This window comes from Callionymus lyra, chromosome 13 (genome assembly GCF_982586985.1).
Source record: "Callionymus lyra chromosome 13, fCalLyr1.hap1.1, whole genome shotgun sequence".
In the NCBI taxonomy this organism is placed as follows: domain Eukaryota; kingdom Metazoa; phylum Chordata; class Actinopteri; order Syngnathiformes; family Callionymidae; genus Callionymus; species Callionymus lyra.
The window spans coordinates 11,674,223-11,688,524 of record NC_141830.1 but is presented as its reverse complement, the minus strand read 5'-3'; positions in this window follow the sequence as shown (position 1 = coordinate 11,688,524).

Here is a 14,302-nt window from a genome sequence, read left to right as displayed (position 1 = left end):
TGGGTTTCCAAATTTAGCTTGAATTGTAATAGCGCTAATAGCTTCTTTCCATTCTTGGTAAATGTGGTCAGAGGATATGACCTGTATTTTAAGTCTTGGGTTTTCGGATTTCTATTTTCAAAATCCCGAAAATGCTATCGATGTCATCAAAAATGAAGTTCTGGGGTCCACTTGCACCTAGACTTTAGCTTTGAAAGTCCACTAGTCCATTGAGATGAAGTTCCCAGCTCTAGGGGAACTGCTAGACATTGGCCCATCTTGACCAAAGTTTTCCCGTCCTGGTACTTTGTAGTTGTAGTTTGGTAGTTTTTTTAGTCCTTGTCCCCCGTACTAAATTGACCGCCATTCGCAAAACCTTCATCACTAATACACGCAACGCTAACAAGCTCTCCAACATCAGCTGCCAGTAGAAATACCATCATGTATCTTAAACGTCATGACTTGTATCAAAGTGTTTTTTTCAAAGAGACGCCAGATGCAGATATCCTGAGAGTGTATTTGACTGTAAAGGCTCTTGAACACAGATCTTCCTTTGGAGCCGGTAGCTGTTAAGTGAGGTTGCGGCAGTCACACGCTGACGGTGCGTAAACATCACTAGCGCTGTAAACACATCTGTGACTGTCCAATACTCCACACTCATCTTAATGAAGGAAGGTATTTAGAGAGCCATAAATTTAACAATAGCATTAGCAAGTCAATCCTCTGATTGGCTCTCCAGCTTTATTCCACTTACCAGTATTAAGATAACTATTGATCTCTTTTGTGACGGGGAATTTTGAGCGTTAAAAGCCACCCATCAGGGCAAAAAAAAGCAAAGTCTATTTATAACTGGGAGTGCTTTTGCTGAAAGACGGAAGACATTAGCATGCAAGAATGGACGAGACACGTAAAGTCATTCCGCGATAAATGTTTGAATAAAGGTGAAGAATCAAGATAAATGTGAATGTAAGAAGGAAGTGAATGATAGTTGCCGCTTCAGATGCTTTTATCTGCGACTTCACGCGCATCTCATTCCATCTGAAACGTTATTTCTGTCACAAGAATTTAGTGGTTCAACGTGATGTTTGCATAATATAAACAGTGCCGCTTAAGAAGGGTCATGTCGCAGGGGAGCGACCGAAGCAAAGAGGCCGAGAAACGTATTCCTTCCATTCAGTGAGAAAACAAAGGCATTTATCGATGGAGCAGGAGATATAGTTTGTCCAACCTGTCCTGTGTCCGCCCCGAGGCAGTTTCTAAGCTCTATATACCCGGAATTCCTGCTGACAAAGGCATCCAGGAATCATAGAAAAGATTGCAAAGCAACTTTCAAATCATATTTAATTATTTTACCGTTGTTCTTTTCAAGGTTTGATGGAGTCTATTGACTCCTTCAAGAAACATCTTAAGAAATGTTTATTTGTTCAGGCTTTTCCTTGATTTTCTGGAACTCCTTTGTTTGTCTCGGTGTTATCTTGACCTTTAAAGTATATACTTTATTGAATATTCTTTTGATTGTTTAAGCGCTTTGTGAACCTGGTCTGGAAAAGCGCTATATAAATACAAGTTACTTACTTACATACATACAATTCAATAGAGTGTGTATAAAAAAAAAAAAAATAGAATTTGATATTTACAATTAAGATGCAACTATTTCCGCCTTTTGTTCATTTTTGTGTTTAAATTTATATTCCAGATAATAGATGGCGGCAGTCATTACGTCCTCTGCGATGACTGAGGGTGAGAGGATGCATTCAACTCCAAGATGATCTTTTGAGATATTTTGGTTTCAATTCTATTATTTCAGACAGTGGAACAATTAAAAGCTGTCACTAAAAGTCAGTGTTTTCTATAATCGTTCCAAAAATGTTGCAAGTGTATTGAAATATATATTTTATCGTATTGTAAGCTGAATATATCATATTGTATTGTAAGAGTAGTGTATACAGCCACACTTGTATCACCAATCGTTCACTACTCATAGTTAGTGAGTATGAATGAGAGTAATAACTTAGATTTAACCGAAAATGGAGTGTCTTTTGGCTCAGCTCTTTCTGCCACCTGAGACAGATACCTCATAACAAAGGGCTCCCATTCATAGAGTCCACTAGATGGCGGTCTATGGACTATTTTCCTTTGTTTTGAACGACTGTTCTATTGAAACATCACATCATTTTTAAATGGATGGCGCCACCTGCTGACCTCTTAACAACATGACACTGCTTCATGAAGCTTAATCAGTCCGTCACTAGTTCCCCACCATGACATCTCAGGTTTGCCGCCCCCGGAAAATGGAACCGACATTTTCTCGGAACAAACCTACACCGAGGGAACTCCATATTAAGTCCTGAACCTCCAACAAGCCATTTACTTACTCGGGCCCCCAAAGAGAGGTCCCATAAAAAATGTTTCTTTCTATGATCATGACTGATCACGGCAATTAGTGCTTCATAGAACATGGATCAACTTGCTCGGATAGAAACTCAGATTGAAAGCGACATTCTATTAAGAGGTTTGGGCTCTCCTGTCGGTGTACCGAGTCATGGTAATTGAAAGCAAGATTATGTTTGTAATTAAATGGCGGCACCAGTATCGTAACCTCCATCACCCGCCGCTAATCAAGCTGTGACTCAGCGGCCATTTTTCTGAGAGGAGACGCTCGGCCGTGCACTTTTAAGACCGTTCTTTTTAATTCCACTTTATATTCTCAGCGAGTGCCTTCGTCGTCAGCTTTGAAAAAAGAAAAATACATCGGAGGTGGACTGAGGATAATAACGTTAGGAACAAAAGCACAATCGCAGAGTTTTAATTGTCACTTAAACTGAACTTTGCTTGGCGGTGAAGCGGTGAAGAGACGGAGCACTTAAGGTGGAAATTTTCATAATTTGACATTCAAAGGGACTCCCAGTGGGTCACACAACATGTGGTTTTTTAAGAAAATGCACTGCGCTCTTGTCAGTTCGCTGTTCATTAGCATGTGAATTGGGTTTGCCACGGGAAGGTAAGGAACAGCAAGGATCTGTGAGTCATTATGAGCGAGGACTTGAGGACTCACAGCGGAGGTTCTCAAGCTATAAAAGCTTGTGTCAATCTGTGTCCTCACACACACACACACACACACACACACACACACACACAAACACACACAAGTACTGGTCTGCTGTGTAAGTGTAAATGCGGGTAACCTGTCATTTGGGCTGTCGTACGTCATCATTCATCTTCCAACCAGACAACCGTTCAATCAAAACTTGGCCTCTGGGATGGAGCCACCACAGAGACGGTTGTTACCATAGCAACCGTGGAGGTCTACGACCTGCCGACAAAGCCGGAGAAAGCAATGTTGTTTATTTCACTCTGAGCAAACATCAACTTTGTGTTTATCTGTCTCTTCACCATCCTCATCTCTGTGGGTTTCCCCGCGTGAAGCTGCTGTGTGTATTTCTGGCTTTTACCAACAATTTTCGGGAGTGCGAGTAATGGCTTGTTGTGCTACAGGTGTGCCAGATAACAAGGTTGCCGCTTTGATCAGTTCCACTGCCGGAAAACCATTTCTGCACTCTTTTTAATAATGGGGCGAAGCTGAAGGAGGACGAGTCGCAACTTAATAAAACTCTTCCTCGGTAGCTTGAAAGATAAAGTGAGTATTTCCGTGATTAGAAGAAAAAACTGCAACCAGAGCACCGTTAGTGAGCGAGAGAACAAAGCAAATAGAGAAGTAACGGGTACGTTTAGAAAGCTTTCAGTTAACTGGTGACTCTAAACTGTCCGTTAGACTTTTGTTCACTTAGTTCAACAGATTTGGAAGAAAGCTGAGGAAGAATGGGTGAAGAGAATTAGGAACAATTCAAACTTCTGAAATTCATCCTGCTAACATGCTACAAGGACAGGAGACACCCTGTAGCATGTTATCCTTTTAGCTTCTGCTACAAACAGCTACAAAAAACTTTAAAATAAACACTTGATCAATTTTTTCCCCAGAACAATTCCTCTCGTGGAGGTTTCAATACAAGATGGATGTTAAGGACGAGCAGTATGGAGGTATTTGGATGTTTTTATGTTTGTCTTTTTGGACGAATAAAATTTAGCTTGTCCGCCTGTAACTCCAAAAAAGAACGGATTACTTTGAAAATATCCCAACCCTTAGTCGATATGAGGGTGAGTACAAAATGAGTGAAATTTTAATTTTGGGTGAACTATAACTCTTTTTTTTTTACATTAAAAAATACTCGATGAGTTATATACATGTACTGTGTATGTTGTGAGAGTCTTTAAAGCTAAAAACAAGGAAGGAATGAAGACATTATGTTTTAATTCAATGTGTAAACTGAGTCTACTGTTGCTCAGGGGATTACAAAGGAGCATTTCTTTTAAGGTAGTGAAATACAGAAGATAAAGGGTAAAACGATATGCAATTATTCTCAATTGTGTGAATGCTGGAAATCCTGTTTTTCTTCTGACCTCAACTTTGTGCTGCTTCTCCTCCCACAAATTTTATCCAATTTTAACCGTTCAAACTTTTATCAATTCAGCTCGTTTCTGAAATGCAGTCTATGTTCTAGCTTTATCTCTTCCACTCTTTCTTTTATTCCTCTTTTTTTACCCCATTCATTTCAATGGGAAAAATGTTCAACTCATGTTTCAACTCCTTCCACTTTGACCTACTACTTCTACTTCTACTACTAATTCCACTTCTTCTACTTTAAAACTAATTCCACTAATACTTCCACTACTAATTCTACTACTACATTTACATTTCTACTACTTATATTTTTACTACTAATTACACTTCTTCTACTTTTACTACTCATTCCACTTCTTCTACTTTAAAACTAATTCCACTAATACTTCCACTACTAATTCTAATACTTCTATGTCTACTACTTATTCCACTTCTTCTACTTTTACTACTAATTCCACTTCTTCTACTTTAAAACTAATTCCACTAATACTTCCACTACTAATTCTACTACTACTTTTACATTTCTACTACTTCTATTTCTACTACTAATTACACTTCTTCTACTTTTACTACTTATTCCACTTCTTCTACTTTAAAACTAATTCCACTAATACTTCCACTACTAATTCTACTACTACATTAACATTTCTACTACTTCTATTTTTACTACTGATTCCACTTCTTCTACTTTTACTACTCATTCCACTTCTTCTACTTTAAAACTAATTCCACTAATACTTCCACTACTAATTCTACTACCACAATTACATTTCTACTACTTCTACTTCTACTACTAATTCCACTTCTTCTACTTTAAAACTAATTCCACTAATACTTCCAATACTAATTCTACTACTACATTACCATTTCTACTACTTCTATTTTTACTACTGATTCCACTTCTTCTACTTTTACTACTCATTCCACTTCTTCTACTTTAAAACTAATTCCACTTATACTTCCACTACTAATTCTACTACTAAATTTACATTTCTACTACTTCTATTTTTACTACTTATTCCACTTCTTCTACTTTTACTACTCATTCCAGTTCTTCTACTTTAAAACTAATTCTTCCAATACTTCCACTACTAATTCCATTTCTTCTACTTTTACTACTAATTCCACTTCTTCTACTTTTACTACTCATTCCACTTCTTCTACTTTAAAACTAATTCTTCAAATACTTCCACTACTAATTCCATTTCTTCTACTTTTACTACTAATTCCACTTCTTCTACTTTTACTACTCATTCCACTTCTTCTACTTTAAAACTAATTCTTCAAATACTTCCACTACTAATTCCATTTCTTCTACTTTTACTACTAATTCCACTTCTTCTCCTTTTACTACTCATTCCACTTCTTCTACTTTAAAACTAATTCTTCCAATACCTCCACTACTAATTCCATTTCTTCTATTTTTACTACTGATTCCACTTCTTCTACTTTTACTACTCATTCCACTTCTTCTACTTTAAAACTAATTCCACTAATACTTCCACTACTAATTCTACTACCACATTTACATTTCTACTACTTCTACTTCTACTACTAATTCCACTTCTTCTACTTTAAAACTAATTCCACTAATACTTCCACTACTAATTCTACTACTACATTAACATTTCTACTACTTCTATTTTTACTACTAATTACACTTCTTCTACTTTTACTACTCATTCCACTTCTTCTACTTTAAAACTAATTCCACTAATACTTCCAATACTAATTCTACTACTACATTACCATTTCTACTACTTCTATTTTTACTACTGATTCCACTTCTTCTACTTTTACTACTCATTCCACTTCTTCTACTTTAAAACTAATTCTTCCAATACCTCCACTACTAATTCCATTTCTTCTATTTTTACTACTGATTCCACTTCTTCTACTTTTACTACTCATTCCACTTCTTCTACTTTAAAACTAATTCCACTAATACTTCCACTACTAATTCTACTACCACATTTACATTTCTACTACTTCTACTTCTACTACTAATTCCACTTCTTCTACTTTAAAACTAATTCCACTAATACTTCCACTACTAATTCTACTACTACATTTACATTTCTACTACTTCTATTTTTACTACTAATTACACTTCTTCTACTTTTACTACTCATTACACTTCTTCTACTTTAAAACTAATTCCACTAATACTTCCAATACTAATTCTACTACTACATTACCATTTCTACTACTTCTATTTTTACTACTGATTCCACTTCTTCTACTTTTACTACTCATTCCACTTCTTCTACTTTAAAACTAATTCCACTAATACTTCCAATACGAATTCTACTACTACATTACCATTTCTACTACTTCTATTTTTACTACTGATTCCACTTCTTCTACTTTTACTACTCATTCCACTTCTTCTACTTTAAAACTAATTCCACTAATACTTCCAATACTAATTCTACTACTACATTACCATTTCTACTACTTCTATTTTTACTACTGATTCCACTTCTTCTACTTTTACTACTCATTCCACTTCTTCTACTTTAAAACTAATTCCACTTATACTTCCACTACTAATTCTACTACTACATTTACATTTCTACTACTTCTATTTTTACTACTTATTCCACTTCTTCTACTTTTACTACTCATTCCAGTTCTTCTACTTTAAAACTAATTCTTCCAATACTTCCACTACTAATTCCATTTCTTCTACTTTTACTACTAATTCCACTTCTTCTACTTTTACTACTCATTCCACTTCTTCTACTTTAAAACTAATTCTTCAAATACTTCCACTACTAATTCCATTTCTTCTACTTTTACTACTAATTCCACTTCTTCTCCTTTTACTACTCATTCCACTTCTTCTACTTTAAAACTAATTCTTCAAATACTTCCACTACTAATTCCATTTCTTCTACTTTTACTACTAATTCCACTTCTTCTACTTTTACTACTCATTCCACTTCTTCTACTTTAAAACTAATTCTTCCAATACCTCCACTACTAATTCCATTTCTTCTACTTTTACTACTAATTCCACTTCTTCTACTTTTACTACTCATTCCACTACTTCTACTTTAAAACTAATTCCACTACTACTCCCTCAGCACAGCAGGGTCAGCATTCACATTTCATTTTCTTCTGGAAATGCACTCTTTGTAGTTAATATTTTATTATTTTACATTATTTCGACGAACGAGAAATTAGTGATGGTCTGATGAAGCTTCATGAAACAGTGTCATGTTGTTTAGAGGTCAGTAGGTGGCGCCATCAGTTTAAAAATGATGTGATGTTTCATTAGAACAGTAAACAGAAAATAGTGCAGGGACCGCCATCTAGTGGACTCTGAAAATAATGACACTGCTTCATGAAGCTTCAACAGTCCATCACTACAAGAAATGCTAACCAACAGCACAAGTGGAAAATAAATATGCATATAGTTGAGATATATGTAAACTTGCACAATAAATAATCTAACATTACAACATTTCCTCATTTTCCCTTAACTCATTTTCTTTAAGCAGAAAATTAATCAATTAAAGGTCTTTATGTCATTAAAAATCCTCTACAAGCAGCCATTAAATAAAAGGTATGAAAATATCCGCTCTACAAGCCGCACATTTCAACTTTCAGCATGATCTCCTTCACTCAAGGACACAGAAAGTAAAAGCCTCATCTCTGATACGGAGCCTGACAAAGAGAACAACTCTCAGTTTGCAACGATGTTTTGGCTCTAAACTCCTGAAGCTTCAACTTTTTTTTTCTTTTAAAAATCGCCAGCAAGTGTGTGGAGAATAGTTTCCAGCTCTGTGGGCCGAAACTTCCAAACTGCCCCACAGCAGCAATCATCCCGTGTGTCTTCCGAACGAGGAGCCGGCTTTGCTATTTTCACTTGACATCCTCTTTCTCTGTGAGTAATTAAAGGCAGGGTTTGGGCAGCGGCGGTGACAGCGGGTCCGCAGAGATAGCCGGTGGTCTAATTAGAAGCGCGTATCTCCATTCTTGGCTCTTAAAAACACTAGTCATGTGTGCTTTTTTTCCCGGGTCCAGCTGCGATTCCAGTATCCTGCCGCAGAATCGAGGGCTTAATGGATCCTCAGTGGCAGCGAGACTGCGAAGAAAACAACACTCTGGGGACTTAGGTGTTTTTCACTTCAGCGATACGTCTGAAATGATGATTAATCACCACAGAGGGGGGAAAGAGTTTTGCGCCTCAACAACAAACGCGGAGTAACATATGGTCACCGCTCGGATGGATGCTGGTTCATCACATCGTGGAGTTGGTGGCGGATGCCGAGTGCAACTGATGAAATATTAACCAGGGAGAATATTTATGCCGGTGTTTTCATTTACACCCAACAGGCCTCTGTTGTCAAGGAAGTGCTATGAACTGATTCATTACGCCGGGGGATCGTGTTTACTCAGCTCGCCTCTGTATTATTTCGCGTTTTCGCATCCCCCGGAGGTGCCGACGTTCGTTCACGTTGAACAATGTTACAACCAGCTGCCAATCCGTGTGCGGTTTGTGTGTGGGCCGGACCCGCTGACAAATGGCCCGGAGTGAAGCGCACAGAGTCCTGTCAGGCTCACTAATGCGGAGAGATGGAGGGAAAGAGACGGAGTGGAAGAAAGAAGAATTTCTTTCCTTTTTTTTTTTAATCCAAATTATAAAAATGTCCCTGAACTAGACAGTGATGTAACGACAAAAAAAGATAATATCTCAGCGTCGTGGATCCCTTTTTCCCTCTGTGATGCCGTTTGGATTAGCTTAGCTTTAGCTAGTGCTTTTTTATTCATGTTTCAGAAATGACTTGTGTACTTATCCTTTCTCTCTGAGGCAAACAACATTATAATCCTTCTTAAACTACTCATGACAGTGTGTTTTTCTAAAAAGTTTTAGCATTAGTTTAGCTTCAGGAGCATTCTAACAATGAATATAACTATATTGAACTCACATTAGAACAAAAACATTCATAGTTAGAGTTCTGAAGTATGTCATGTGATACACACTTTAGAAGTGTAGCGACGACAAAAGATGCTAACTTTCAGAGCAGCCCAGTTACGTATAACTTTTCCAAATTTAAAATATTTTTTCACTAACTTTGCCCAAATTGCACGACCAAAATATCCTCCTAAAACGTACATTTTATCCAGAGAAAATACCCAGAATGCTCCATTCTAACACATTTTTATATAAATGATTTCTTCTTTTGTAAATCTTGATTTTTAGCTATTTTTTATCTTTTCTAACCCTTTGGAGTCGTTTTTATTCTACTGTCCACTTTTTAAGTTTCAATTTTGTATGTGTTGTATGTCATCTTTACATTCATGATCAACTTTTTCTCACTTATAAATATATTTGTGACCATTTTTTCAGCTTTTTTCCAGGGTAGTAAAAATGTGTTTTCCCTTCGTTATGATGCATTTTAAGATTAGCTTAGCTTTAGCTAGTGCTTTTTATTCATGTACAAAGAGGGATATATTACCAATGAATTGTGTACTTGTTAGCTCTCTGAGCCAAACAACATCAACATACTTCTTAAACTACTAATATGTGGTATTTACAATTTAAAAAAGATATATATGTTTAGCATTAGCTTAGCTTCAGGTGCGCTCTAACAAGAAAACATTTGACTTGGTTAACACAAAAATAACATGTGAAATATGAATATGACTATATTATATTTTAAATGTGATGTGTTCTTAGAAGTGTAGCAACGACAAAACATGCTAACTTTTAACTCACCAGCCCAGTTACTTATACCTTCTTCAAAATTATTTTTTAACGTTGCCGAAATGACACAAGTAAAATATCCTCCTAAGAACCTCTTCCAATGAAAGAAACCCATCAATTTTTACTTTTGATTTTCGATTTAGTTTTTGACTTTTAATACTTTTTAAAAGTTTTTGAGGACATTTTCTTATTCCTATTTTTTTCACTTTTTTAAGTTTACTTTATTTTGTTCATCATCTTTATATTAATTATGAAATATTTCTCACTTTGAAAAAGTATCACTTCTTACACACCGACTATTCCATTCGTTTGACTGTTTTCAATGAGAAGTTCTGTATATATTTTCTCATTTAAAATTTCCAAAACAACACTTTCCCTCTCGTCTCTTGTGTAACTTCAGCATTAACGTCGGGGTTAATGAAAAGAGAAGGTTTTCCTCATTTGTTTCCGCCGCTCATAAATGCACGACAGCAGCTGCTTTTACCTTTAATACCCGTTATAAAGCTTCTATAACAAACAAAGGGCATTTAACAACAACCGGGGGAGGCAGCGCGGGAACCCATAATGGCCTCGGCAGATACGCTAACAGCTCTCGCTTGCTTTTTTTTTCTTTTTTTTTCCTCGGAATAAAATAAACATTATGCAAATCAATCTGTTGGAGGGTTGATCAGAGCGCAATTTAGACTCCTCGACACCTGCTTGATTATGTTGCCGGAATTTTAAGGACAAAACTGCTGAGTCGGCTCATGCTTCCGGGAGAGTTCGGCGACGTCGGATTTTAAATCAAATCCGGTGACAAGTTTGATGACATCCATTTCGGATGATTACACACTTTAGAAAAGTGCCGCGCGAAGTTCGCGTTCGAAATGTAAGACGTAAAGTATATTCATTTGCGCCGTTTTTTCGGATGACAAACAACCCCCTCCTCGACTCCACCCCCCCCCCCCCCCGGTGATTGTACTGGTCCAGATTTGAGATTTAGTCACGCGAAGAACGTACAGAGGGGGGATTATTTCAGGCAGAAGGTAAACAACTGCAAGTGCCAATTCTGAAGCCAGATGATTTAAAGGCTTGTCATATTTTTCACGATTTGGGTCGACGGAAACGCTGCAGTCCGACGCCGCCGTTTGGAGGAGAAAGAAACGAGAAAATTCAAAACTGGAGCATGTTGTGTGTGTGTGTGTGTGTGTCGAGTACCCAGAGATGTTTTCTTAAAAAGAGTTGTATTTTACAGCTTGTTTGTATCTATTCATTATGGGTTGTTTTTTTTTCCCAGGATTCAGTTCCCGACTTGGTAAAACATCTTTGTTTCGGAGACAGGATTTCAATAGACACGATGCTGTGTTTTTGAATCCTTTCTTGTGGATGATGTCGAGCTCTTGGCTTTCTTTGTCTGTCACTCAAACGAGCATGAATCGGTTTTTCGTGTGTTGCAAGAGAATCACCTGACTGAGAGATCACAGCGTCTCTCTCTGTCTCGAGATCCCTCGAGGAGGAGCTGGGCAGAGGAAAAGGAATATTAAATAACGCCTTGTATTCCAACAGCAAATCGTTCTCGTCTCGTCCCCCCCGCACATTATTCATCAACACAAGACACAGAACGGACCACAAATCACAGCTGCAAAGTCACAGGGAAGTAACCTCTCCCGGGGAAATCAAGTGTCACAGAGAAAATAATTTAGAAAGAATCTTTTTTTTTTTTTTTGGAGGGGGTGTCTTTTGGGTCTGGAACATCCCAGAGCAAGGACTCACATTTAAATCCCCGTCGAGTCCATTCACCTCCATAAACCCTCTCGTATTGTTATCGTGAATCACTTGATTGTAAACAACCCACAGTCGTGCTCCAGATTTGCGGCGCCTGTTCAGCCGCCTGCAGTGGTTTGTGCGTTTGAAAAGGGGAGCTTTGTTGAAGCTTTTTCTGTTGGGGAAAGTCAAACACCCTGGCAGCAAATCCACTGTCAGTGTTTTCATAACGGGAACAAGGCGGAGAACATGAAACATCTATAAACCAATGCTTTCCCCTTCAAACGGGGCGCACGAGTACAGAGGGACGCTGACACGCCGACGTGAGCGGCACTCTCTGGGCCGGTGTTTGGAGGGAAGTCTGTCTCCAGACGAGCGCCGGAGATATTAATGTCGAGGAGCAACATGATGGATGGAAGTCCTTTATGATGCTGCTTTCTATCTACAGCTCCGTCTCCCAGAGCCTGGCACGTAGCAGACAGCACTTTAATGAGCGGAGGGTGGGGAGGGGGGGGGGGTCGCATCCGCCGTCAGCGCTTCCTTCTTGGCCTTTTTGCCGGATAAACAGCGTGACTGACAGCGCCTCCCAGAGGGAATGCGGTAGTAGGCGACCAAAGTCTTCTCTGCAACAACTCCAGCAGAAGTTGATCCTCTCGTTTAAAAAATGGCTCCTGGTGTCGTCACGATGTACCTGGCGACCCGAGGAGGATATGAGACGGTCAGCATTTGAGTTTCTTGGTAAAATAACTAGAGGTCAACTAATGTGAAGACTCTCCTGACTCACCCGCATGTTTCAAATATTGAAGTCTTTCTCTCCAAGATGCAGTAAGTCCCTCATCATGATCATGTTTTCAACTTATTACTTTATGAAGTTCTCACCCGTCTGAAATCTCGGCGAACGAGAGGTTACGAGGGCGGAGTCCATTATGACGTAACAATGGCTTCACTCCTCCTCCAGCCAGCTGTAACCACGCCCCGCTTTGTTTATACAACGAGTCCCTTGGAGGTGGAGACTCCCAGGATTGACGACGCACGGTGACAAACCTCGATGCTTGACCATTCAAAGCAGTGCAGGTGTGGTTATGGTAGACAAGATTTCATCTCCAGAAAAACAAAGTGTTTTAAGATCTTTTTTTTTTTTTAATGAAAAGAGAGTTTTTGAACAAACACAAACATACTAATGAGTACAATAGAGGTTTAACATCCATTTAAGACACACACACAAATCAACACATTAGATGCCTTTTTGTCGTTGTGGAACATTCAATATTGGACCCCATAGAACCAGACCTGCACGGCCTTCATTTTTAGGGTGTTTAAGTGAGAAATCTTTGTAGTATTTAACTAATTTTTATCTGAGGATTAATGGTTTATTATTTAATTGTAAGTTTAAACCTACTCTATACTTGACCTGCAGCTGCAACCACCGTGGAAAGAAAATGAATGAGGCAGAACCCTTGAAAGGACCAGACTCCAGGCAGGTGGTCTCCTCCGTAAATGATCAGGCCGATGGCTAATATATATAATACACTGGAAAGAAGACTGGAGGGCGTGTGTCAGTTCCATACTGAGGGTTAACATATACAGTATTAATCACCATAAATAAAGAAGCAAGTCCTCCTTCTCTCTGACCTACAGACCTCATCATCGAGAAGACTGAAAATTAAGATCTGTTGGAAGCCATTTTTTATCTCCAGGCTGGACGAACTCTTCTGTCCATTTCTCACATTTCTCCTTCTCTACAATGACGTCCAGTAGAATTCTCAACACAATGTTAGATGATTTTCCGAAGTCTAAAAAGAGCCTGGATAGATAGTTTAGATAGATAATAAATAGATAAGATTAACAGATAGATATATTGGATGGATGGATGGATAAGATTAATAGATCGATTGGATGGATGGATGGATGGATGGATGGATGGATGGATGGATGGATGGATGGATGGATGGATGGATGGATGGATGGATGGATGGATGGATGGATGGATGGATGGATGGATGGATGGATGGATGGATGGATGGATGGATGGATGGATGGATGGATGGATGGATGGATAAGATTAATAGATAGATTGGATGAATGGATGGATGGATAAGATTAATAGATGGATTGGATGGATGGATGGATGGATGGATGGATGGATGGATGGATGGATGGATGGATGGATGGATGGATGGATGGATGGATGGATGGATGGATGGATGGATGGATGGATGGATAAGATTAATAGATCGATTGGATGGATGGATGGATAAGATTAATAGATAGATTGGATGGATGGATGGATAAGATTAATAGATAGATTGGATGGATGGATGGATAAGATTAATAGATCGATTGGATGGATGATTAATAGATAGATTGGATGGATGGATGAATAAGATTAATAGATAGATTGGATG